We start from the raw sequence: 9466 nt of genomic DNA on the forward strand, positions 1-9466 counted from the left end.
TAGTTATGTAAGCACCATTTGTTGAAGATGGTTTCTTTTTTCCATGGTACAGTTTTGGCTTCTTTGTCAAAAATTATATGTTCATAGGTGTATAGATTAATGTCAGAATCTTCAATTCGATTCCATTGGTCCACATGTCGTTTTTTATGCCAGTACCAAGCTGTTTTTATTACTGTAGCTCTGTAGTAGAGCTTGAGGTCAGGGATCATGATGCCTCCAGAGGTTGTTTTATTGTACAGGATTCTTTAGCTATCCTGGGTTTTTTGTTTTTCCAGAGGTTGTTTTATTGTACAGGATTCTTTAGCTATCCTGGGTTTTTTGTTTTTCCATATGAAGTTGAATATTGTTCTTTCTAGGTCTGTGAAGAATTGTGTTGGGATTTTGATGGGGATTGCATTGAATCTGTAGATTGTTTTTGGTAAGATTGCCATTTTTGCTATGTTAATTCTACCGATCCATGAGCATGGGAGATTTTTCCATTTTCTGATATCTTCTTCAATTTCTTTCTTCAGAGACTTAAAGTTCTTATCATACAGGTCTATCACTTGTTTAGTTAGAGTTACCCCAAGGTATTTTATATTATTTGTGGCTATTGTAAAGGGTGATGTTCTTCTGATTTCTTTCTCAGCCCTTTTATCATTTGTATATAGGAGGGCTACTGATTTTTTTTAGTTAATCTTATATCTGCCACCTTACTGAAGGAGTTTATCAGCTGTAGGAATTCCCTGGTAGAATTTTTGGGGTCACTTATGTATACTATCATATCATCTGCAAATAGTGAAAGTTTGACTTCTTCCTTTCCAATTTGTATCCCCTTGATCTCCTTTGGTTGTCTTGTTACTCTACCTAGAACTTCAAGTACTATGTTGAATAAGTACAAAGAGAGTAGACAGCCTTGTCTTTTTCCTGATTTTAGAGGAATCACTTTGAGTTTCTCTCCATTTATTTTGATGTTGGCTATTGGCTTGCTGTAAATTGCCTTTATTATGTTTAAGTATCTTCCTTGTATTCCTGATCTCTCTAGAACCTTTATCATGAAGGGGTGTTGGATTTTATCTAAGGCTTTTTCAGCATCCAATGAGATGATCATGTGGGTTTTTTCTTTCAGTTTGTTTATATGTTGTATTACATTGACAGACTTTCATATGTTGAACCATCCTTGCATCCCTGGGATGAAACTTACTTGGTCATGGTGGATAATTTTTTTTTGATGTGTTCCTGGATTCGGTTAGCCAGTATTTTATTGAGTATTTTTGCATCAATGTTCATGAGGAAAATTGGTCTGTAATTATCTTTCTTTGTTGCATCTTTGTGTGGTTTGTGTATCAGGGTAACTATAGCCTCATAAAAAGAGTTTGGTAATGTTCCTTCTGTTTCTATGTTGTGGAACAATTTGAAGACTATTGGTGTTAGTTCTTCTTTGAAAATCTGGTAGAATTCTTTCTGAAACCATCTGGCCCCCCCCCTTTTTCTTTTTTTGGTTGAAAGACTTTTAATGAACGTTTTTATTTTCTTAGGAGTTATTGGTCTATTTAAATAGTTTATCTGGTCTTGATTTATCTTTTGTATGTGGTACCTATCCAGAAAATTGTCCGTTTCTTTCAGATTTTCCAATTTTGCAGATAGGTTTTTGAAGTATGACCTGATGATTCTCTGGATTTCCTTGTTGTCTGTTGTTGTATCTCCCTTTTCATTTCTGATTTTGTTAATTTGGATTCTCTCTCTCTCTCTCTCTCTCTCTCTCTCTCTCTCTCTCTCTCTCTCTCTGCTTTTTGGTTAATTTGGATAAGGGCTTCTCTATCTTGTTGATTTTCTCAAAGAACTAATTCTTTGTTTCATTGATTCTTTGTATTGTTCTCTTTGTCTCTATTTTATTGATTTCAGCTCTCAATTTGATTATTTCCTGGTGTCTGTTTCTTCTGGGTGAGTTTGCTTCTTTTTGTTCTAGAGCTTTCAGTTGTGCTGTTAAGACACTAGTATGAGATTTCTCCATCTTCTTTGTGTGGGTATGTAGTGCTATGAATTTTCCTCTTAGCACTGCTTTCATAGTGTCCCATAAATTTGGTTACATTCATTTTCATTGAATTCTAGGAAATCTTTAATTTCTTTCTTTATTTTTTCCTTGACCCATTGGTGATTCAATTGGGCATTATTCAGTTTCCATGAGATTATAGGCTTTCTGTAATTCTTGTTGTTGTTGAAATCTAACTTTAAGCCATGGTGATATAATAGGTTATTTCAATTTATTTGTATCTGTTGAGATTTGTCTAATGGCCAAGTATGTGGTTGATTTTAGAGAAGGTTTCATGGGGTGCTGAAAAGAAGGTATATTCCTTTGTGTTAGGGTGGAATATTCTGTAGATAAATATTAAGTCCATTTGAGTCATGATGTCTATTAGTTCCCTTATTTCTCTGTTAAGTTTCTGTCTGTCAGACCTGTCCATTGGTGAGAGTGGGGTGTTGAAGTCTCCCACTACTCATGTATAGGGTTTGATGTGCAATTTAAGCTTTAGTAATGTCTCTTTTACAAATATGGGTGCCCTTGTATTTGCGGCATAAATGTTGAGAATTGAGACTTCATCTTGGTGGATTTTCCCTGTGATAAATATATAATGTCCTTTCTGATCTCTTTCAATTGATTTTAGTTTGAAGTCTATTTTATTAGATATTAAGATAGCTATACCAGCTTGCTTCTTAAATCCATTTGATTGGAAAGACTTTTCCCAGCCTTTTATTTTGAGTTCGTGTCTGTCTTTGAAGTTGAGGTGTGTTTTTTATATGTAGCAGAAGGATGGATCTTGTTTTCATATCCATTCTGTTAGCCTGTGTCTTTTTATAGGTGAATTGAGACTATTGATATTAATGGATATTAATGACAAGTTATTGTTTAATTCCTGTTATTTTTGGTAGTAGTGTTGTATGTTGCCCTTCTTTGGTATTTGTTGGTGTGGGACTATCTATTGCCTGTGTTTTCATGGCTGTATCTAACTTCCTTAAGTTGAATTTTTCCTTGTAATGCTTTCTGTAGGGCTGGATTTGTGGACAGATATTGTTTAAATCTGGTTTTATCATGGAATATTTTCTTCACTCTGTCTATGTTGATTGAGAGTTTTGCTGGGTATTATAGTCTGGGTTGGCATCCATGGTCACTTAGTGTCTGCATAATGTCTGTCCAGGTCCTTCTGGCTTTTAGAGTCTCCATTGATGGGTCTACCTTTATATGTTACTTGGCCTTTTTCCTTTGCAGCTCTTACTATTTTTTCTTTATTCTGTATGTTTAGTGGTTTGATTATTATGTGACAAGGGGACTTTTATTTGGATCCAGTCTATTTGGTGTTCTGTAACCTTCTTGTATCTTTACAGGCATTTCCTTCTTTAGGTTGGGAAAGTTTTCTTCTACGATTTTGTTGAATATATTTTTGGTGCCTTTGAGTTGGTATTCTTCTCCTTCTTCTATCCCTTTTATTCTTAGGTTTGGTCTTTTCATGATGCCCCAAATTTCCTGGACATTTTGGGTCATGACTTTGTTGGGTTTAGTGTTTTCTTTGACTGATGAATCTATTTCTTCTATTGTATCTTCAGTGCCAGAGATCTGCCCCCCCCCATCTCTTGCATTCTATTAGTTATGTTTGCATCTGTAGTTCCTGTTCATTTACTCAGATTTTCCACTTCCAGCATTTCTTCTGTTTGTGTCTTCTTTATTTTTTTGATTTCAGTTTTCAAATATTGAACTGTTTCCCTCACTTATTTAATTGCTTTCTCTTGGCTTTCTTTAAGGGATTTACTGATTTCTTCCCATTTTTTGTTAATTATTCCTCAATTTCTTTAAGGGAGGTGGGGCTTGGGTTACAGGGTCTGATGGGGGATGCTGGTAGTCTGACCCATGTGCAGGAGGTCTGCCTGCCAACTGGCCTGAAACTGGAACTGCAATGTGTGGTGATGTAGGGGCACAGGGTTGTGCCCCTGGGCCCAAAGCCTAGGGGCTGGGGTGTTCAGGTATGAGGATAAAGACTCACTGCTTAGTCCAATCGGGTGCTGGCAGACTCTGTCTCAGGGAACAGTGGCAGTCTCTTCAGGGCATTATTTTTACTTATTGTATTTTATAACCAGGGCTGTCCCATATTCCTTAACTACTGTACAGCCTGGCATCCATAGCTGACTACAGGAGAAGTCAAATTATAGGTATGCCTAGTCTGGGACCTTAGCTCTGAACTCCAATCCTGTTGACCAGAGCCTTCCTTCAGAAGTCATTAGGAGGAAAGATATGAACTCTCTGAATGATCAGAAGCAGTTTATCCTATGCGTATTCTGGTACTGGCTGGGTTCAGTGATGCCAAAGCCTTTGTGACCAGGTGGTATCTGTGAGGAGGAATGTGTTCATATCCACCCACCCATGTATGTATGTATGTATATAGTTGATGTCTCAGGCTGCCTTTGAGCCCACTACGTAGCCCAGGATGGCCTTGAACTCATAATCCCTCTGCCTCAGCTACCCAATTGCTGAGATTGTGGACAAAAGCCACCACATCTAATAGTTGCTTCTCATATTTAAGCCTTGTTGCACATTTACTACGAAGAACATTCTGATTTTCCTTAATTTTTTCCTTTTCTTTACTCCTGAAAATAAAATCCAAGTAAAAACTGTCTAAAGATGAAAATTTCTTCCCAAGACGTTTTACTGAAATCTCACCAAGTCCTGAAATTCAGGCAAGGAGATGAACATAATTTTCAGTGCCCCCCCCCTTGTGTGTGTGTGTGTGTGTGTGTGTGTGTGTATGTGTGTGTGTGTGTGTGTGTGTGTGTGTGTGAATATTGGAGTTACTGACATTTCCTTTGATGAGTCATGCTTACATGGGAGGTTAATAAATTATGCAAGTACTTGTCATGTAATAGAGTTGAGGGAGGCCAAATGGTGTAATACAATGGAAGTCTGGAATAGATAAACAGCAATAAAGAAAATAGCTAAGTTTCAGGATTATAAAACAAACATAAAAGAAGAATAAGCTTTTTAATAACTTGGCAAAAAAATCTAAAAACATTGGTCCCACTGGATGCCCCACCATTCCACCTCTTTGCACCATGTTCTTTTCAATGACTTATGTAAATGGACATCTCTACATTGCTGTGGGATGTCATTCTGTGTTCTATGAATATGTGTTGCTATGATTGGTTAATAAAGAAGCTGCTCTAGCCTATGGCAAGTCAGTATATATCTAGGCAAAAAAATCTAAGAGAGAGACAGGAAGAAGAAAGGCAAAGAGGGGAGATGCATCCTGCCATCCAGGGACCAGCATGTAATGGCACACAGGTAAAGCCACGGAACATGAGGCAACATATAGATAAATAGAAATGGGCTGAGTTTAGTTGTAAGAACCAGCTAGCAAGAAATTTGAGCTATAGGACATGGCCACGCAATTAGTAATTAATATAAGCCTTTGTGTGTTTACTTGGGTCTGAGCTGCTGCAGGACCAGGTGGGACACAAGAAAACTTCCAGCTACATTTGGCACTCACCATTGGCCACATAAACCTGAGAAAATTAAGAAAAAAAAAGATTCTAAAACAGAGCTAAAAACAGCTTCCTAAATATGTCTCAGGCAAGCCATGAGCTACATTATGGCAGGTTCACGGCATGTGGGTTGAGCTAAGCAGCATGGCAGATTCCCACTGTGGTACACAGAGGCATCTCCAAGCAATGAAGTATGCTACATGGTGGATTTAGCTTTTGCTACAACAACAACAACAACAACAAAAAAGTTTCTGGGCTACACATTGCTTGATGGAGGCATGAACCCACTGCCTCCCAGAGTCAGTGGAGAGCATGGATCCCAGAGCTGGAGGTGAATTACCTCCGCCATGTTGAGAAAATGAAACAGGTGGAGCCAGCAGCCAAAGCTGCCATTTCAGTCCTAGTCATGCTGCAGTTTAATGCAACAGATCCGCACCCCCCACCAAAAAAAAAAAAAAAAAAACAGATTCAAATGAAATAAATCTCTAGACGGTTTACATTATATGTAAAAATATATGTAGGCTTGGAAGAGAGAGGAAAATGAGTATATGCAGTTATATAAAGAAATACATAATTTTAAAAAATAAAGTCTTTAAAGAGACAGTAAAAGTAATATAAAAAATAAGCCACATAAAGATGGAAATCACACAGAGAGTCTGGATTATGTTGTCTTTGGGATTTTTAACTGCAGAAAGACATTTGATTGTAAAGGCTGCTCAGTTAAACCAATATATATGTATTTTAAAGGTATCTTGACTTCAAAATTTATGTCTAAGGATACATTGCTTTGGAAAAGAAGTTCTGCTTTTTTTTCCACAGAAGATGAGAACTTGTGGATTGCTTCCTGGCTAATATGGTTTGATCAGCCAAGACTCCCTGAGAAGTCTCCAGATGATCCAACATCCAGAACAGCTTCAGAACAATTAGTTCAGAGAATACAGCATCACAGACTACTCCAGTCAGGACTTGGCCATAATCCTAAAATTTGCTTTGTACCCCCATAAGACTACCAGTGCCCTCAATCAGCAGGAAGTAGCCTAGAACACCGTGACCACATTCCCAAAAAATGGATTATGGATGTTTGTCTTTCTTTAGATTGTTGGTTATAAATTGTTATTGGTCATAGTCAATCTCTTTCTAAAAGAAGAAAGGGGTATATGATATAGAAATGTAGGATATAGATATGATAAAATAAAAGGGTAGATTATTGAATCCACTTTTAAAGAGCAAAAACTTGTTTAAAATGTTTTACATTGCTATGGATTTTAGTTTATTGATATAAAATTAAAGTTAATTTTGTTATGATATATATATATATATATATATATATTTCTACTCTTGTTTAAGGTGTGTTTTGCAGCTCATTTAAAATCATAATACAATTAAGAAATACAGATTAATAATTAGTCATTTATGATAATCACACTTGTTAGTTAAGTTTTCTAGGTGTACATATAGATATATTTCAGTTAGGTAGATAATCTTCAAACACTTCAAAGACCTACAGAATATGACATTTAAAATGTTATAAAAACTTAGACTTTCTGGACAATGAGACATATCTGCTCCTGGCAGCACCAATTTACTTCAAAGGGGAAGATGGGCATTGAAGACACTCCATATGGAATTTATCTTCTTCTTGGCAAAAATAGCCATTTGAGCAAGAAACTGTTCTTGCCTGGACTGTTTGAAAAAATGCTGTATCGACTGGACATGTAGGACCCATAGGAAGGTGACCACTGAACTTTGCAAGGCAAGATGGTCCTTCAGGTTCCTGCTTCACAGAGACTGCCAGATATTCTACAGGACACAGAGAGAAGCAACTGAGAGACTCTAGGCCTATAGGCTGAAGATGGATGCCTCAACACTGCAGAGGAACTTAGATGACTGTCCAGGCAGGCAGCTGTCTCTGTCATTTCCAGAATTTTGAAAGTTGCTTACAATGCATTTCCTGTTTACTTAGGTAATAGCATGTCCTTCTGGGGTCTTTGATGTAGTTGAAGATTAGATAGTTATAATTTTCCTTGGTTATGATAAAAGATAAATTAGATATGGAATTTCAGACTCACAAATATAGGATAGATAGAATATTTTCTTTAATTTTGCCAAATACAAATAGACCAGATATTATAACTGTAATTCTTTATTGATAACTGTTTTGTTATGTGCAATTTTACTATGTTAAAGTTAAAACCTTCCTTTTGATTAGACAGAAAAGGGGAAGTGCTGTGGGATGTTGTTTTGTATGCTGTGAATATGTGTTGCTCTGATTGATTGATAAATAAAACACTGATTGGCCAGTAGCCAGGCAGGAAATATAGACTGGGTGAGCAGATGAGGAGAATTCAGAGAAGAGGAAGGGATGAGTCAGGAGTTATCAGCCAGACACAGAGAAAGCAAGATGTCAAGGCAAAACTGAGAAAAGGTAACAAACCACATGGCTAAACATAGATAAAAATTGTGGGTTAATTTAAGTGTAAGAGCTAGTCAGTAATAAGCTTGAGCTAATGGCCAAGCAGTTATAAATAATATAAGCTTCTGAGTGATTATTTTGTAAGTGGCCCATGGGACTGTGGGGGTCTGGCAGGACCAGAGAAACAAATCCAACTACACTGTGTGTAAAAGTAGATAGGTACAGCTTTCCCCAGAATCATTTTCTGACTTTAACTATAGCAAAATTCATCACACTATAGATTTTTGTTTTATTTTATTGATTCTTTATATTATATATTTTGATGTTAAGAACTGCAATATCCTCTTGGTGGATTTTCCTTTGATGAGTACGTACACTTCTTCCTTATCTCATCTGATGAAGTTTATTTTGTAGGTTTTAAAATAGCTACCCTGGTCTATGGCCATACCACCCTGAACACGCCCGATCTCGTCTGATCTTGGAAGCTAAGCAGGGTTGGGCCTGGTTAGTACTTGGATGGTAGACCGCCTGGGAATACTGGGTGCTGTAGGCTTTAAAAAAAAAATAAAAATAAAAAATAAAAAATATATATATATAAAAAATAGCTACCCTCACTTGCTTATTAGGGCCATTTGCATGGAATATTTTTTTTCATCCCCTCACTCTGGGGCAAAGTCTATCCTTGATGTTATCATATGGTTCTTCAATGTAGCTTAAGGATGGTCTGGCTTTCAAGTCCATTCCATTAGTTTGTATCTTTTTATTGGTGAATTGAGACCACTGTTATTGAATATCAATGAGCAGTCCTTGTTGATTCTGTTACTTGTTGTCATGGTATGGGTTTACCAACCCCCATATGATTTTCTGGTCTGGTGTTATTTGTGTTTTCTCAGGTGTAGCTAACATCTTCAGGTTGAAATTTTTCTTCCAGTGCTTTCTGTAGGGCTGAATTTGTAGATAGATACTGTTTTAATTTGATTTTATCATGGAATATTTCTCCATCTATCATTATTAAAAATCTTGCTGGATATGGTAGTCTAGGCTGGTATCTGTGCTCTCCTAAGAATTTGTAGCACATCTGCCCTGACACTTTTGGCTTTTAGACTGTTCAATAAAAGTCAGGAAGCTAGGAGTTATTCTAATAGGTCTGCCTTTTTATGTTATTTGTTCTTTTTCCCTTGAAGATTTTAGTATTTCCTCGTTATTCTGTACATTTAGTATTTTGATTACTATGTGCCATGGAAAATTTCTTTTCTGGTTCATTCTATTTGATGTTCTGTATGCTTCTTGTACCTTAATAGGCACCTCTTTTTTTATGTTTACAAATTTTCTTCTATGATTTTGTTGAAAATATTTTCTGTGCCTTTGACCTGGGTTTCTTCTCCTTCTTCTATTCTTAGTATTCATAGATTTGTTTTTTTCATAGTGTTCTCAATTTCCTGGATGTTTTGTGCCTCATATTTTTAGATTTATCATTTTCTTTAATCTAATTTTTTCTATCTTGTCTTCATGCCTGAGATTCCTTCTCCCCATCTCTTGTATTTT

General features: G+C 36.5%; 1 non-coding gene across 1 annotated transcript; it reads left to right on the plus strand.

Moving 5' to 3' along the window:
* The first annotated feature begins 8355 nt into the window (after window positions 1–8355).
* Window positions 8356–8474, plus strand: LOC131922999 (5S ribosomal RNA). The gene has a single exon (XR_009382458.1). It is a non-coding gene; the product is annotated as a 5S ribosomal RNA (ribosomal RNA).
* The last annotated feature ends 992 nt before the right edge of the window (window positions 8475–9466 follow it).

Source organism: Peromyscus eremicus, chromosome 12 (assembly GCF_949786415.1).
Source record: "Peromyscus eremicus chromosome 12, PerEre_H2_v1, whole genome shotgun sequence".
Classification (NCBI taxonomy): domain Eukaryota; kingdom Metazoa; phylum Chordata; class Mammalia; order Rodentia; family Cricetidae; genus Peromyscus; species Peromyscus eremicus.